Source organism: Nematolebias whitei, chromosome 3 (assembly GCF_014905685.2).
Source record: "Nematolebias whitei isolate Nwh7 chromosome 3, NemWhi1, whole genome shotgun sequence".
NCBI lineage: Eukaryota > Metazoa > Chordata > Actinopteri > Cyprinodontiformes > Rivulidae > Nematolebias > Nematolebias whitei.
Window position 1 is genome coordinate 55,076,938 of NC_056500.1, and position 1,315 is coordinate 55,078,252.

General features: G+C 57.6%; 1 long non-coding RNA gene across 1 annotated transcript in view; it reads right to left on the bottom strand.

The window, feature by feature from the left end:
• Window positions 1-269: 269 nt before the first annotated feature.
• The window catches only part of LOC119408202, a 16,435-nt gene continuing 15,389 nt past the window's right edge, over window positions 270-1,315 (bottom strand). The window contains exons 3-4 of the long non-coding RNA XR_005186720.1: window positions 728-731; window positions 270-341 (exon numbers count right to left, since the gene is read on the bottom strand). This is a non-coding gene — a long non-coding RNA (uncharacterized LOC119408202). The remainder of the gene's footprint in view (window positions 342-727; window positions 732-1,315) is intronic.

Sequence of the window (1,315 nt, forward strand, 5' to 3'; positions counted from 1 at the left end):
GAAGACGATCAGATACCGTTGTAGTTCCGACCGTAAACTATGCTGACCAGCGACCCGGTGGCGTTATTCCCATGACCCGCCTGGCAGCACTCAGGAAACCAAAATCTTTGGGTTCTGGGGGGAGTATGGTTGCAAAGCTGTAACTTAAAGGAATTGACGGAAGGGCACCACCAGAAGTGGAGCCTGCGGCTTAATTTGACTCAACACGGGAAACCTCACCCGGCATGGACACGGAAAGGATTGACAGATTGATAGGTCTTTCTTGATTCAGTGGATGGTGGTGCATGGACATTCTTAGTTGGTGGAGCGATTTGTCTGGTTAATTCCGATAACGAACGAGACTCCAGCATGCTAACTAGTTACGCGGCCCCGTGCGTTTGACGTCCAACTTCTTAGAGGGACAAGTGGCACTCAGCCACGCAAGATTGAGCAATAACAGGTCTGTGATGCCTTTAGATGTCCGGGGCTGCACACGCGCCACACTGAGCAGACCAGCGTGTGCCTACCATGCGCCGAGAGGCGCGGGTAACCCGCTGAACCCCACTCGTGATGGGGATCGGGGATTGTAACTATTCCCTATGAAGGAGGAATTCCCAGTAAGCGCGGGTCATAAGCTCCTCCAGCTGCATCCATGCGGACGGAGCGCACGAGAGGTGGAAGTGAAACCCCGTCATTCAGAAGCACTGGCCCGTCTCAAAAACACGGACGACTCTCAGCAGTGGATCACTCGGCTCGTACGTCGATGAAGAACGCAGGTGAATTGTAGGACACATTGATCATCAACATTTTGAACGCACCTTACAGCCCCCGGTTCCTCCCGGGGACACGTCTGTCTGAGGGTTGCTCAGTCATCAATCGGAGATGCTCGGATCTCTGCGGTTGGGGCGTCACAGGCGGCTCCGCCCGCCTTTGTCCTCCTAAGTGCAGACCAGTCTGCCCGGTGCACGTCGCTCTCGGGCACGTCTTTAGACCGTACCTCCGGCATCCGTACTGCCCTTCCACGCCTCCTTCCCTCCCCAAGCCGCATGCCTCTGGGCTTGTGGTTGGGGGGCACGCCTCTTCCCATTGAGCCCATGGTGCTCGCGGGGGCACGGCTGCTGGTGGAGACACCTCATCTGCGCTGCCCACGTCCACGCATTCAACCCTACGGGACCGGCAGGGGAGACCGCCCCAGCAGGGGAAGGAGGATGGAGACAGCCATGTGGGTGACCAGTCGGTCCCATGGGACGTGCCCTCATGGCCATGACATTTCCACACCGTCCGATCCGATTAGCTCGCCACGAGCCTTCACACAATGACCTGCCCCGGTGGGCCA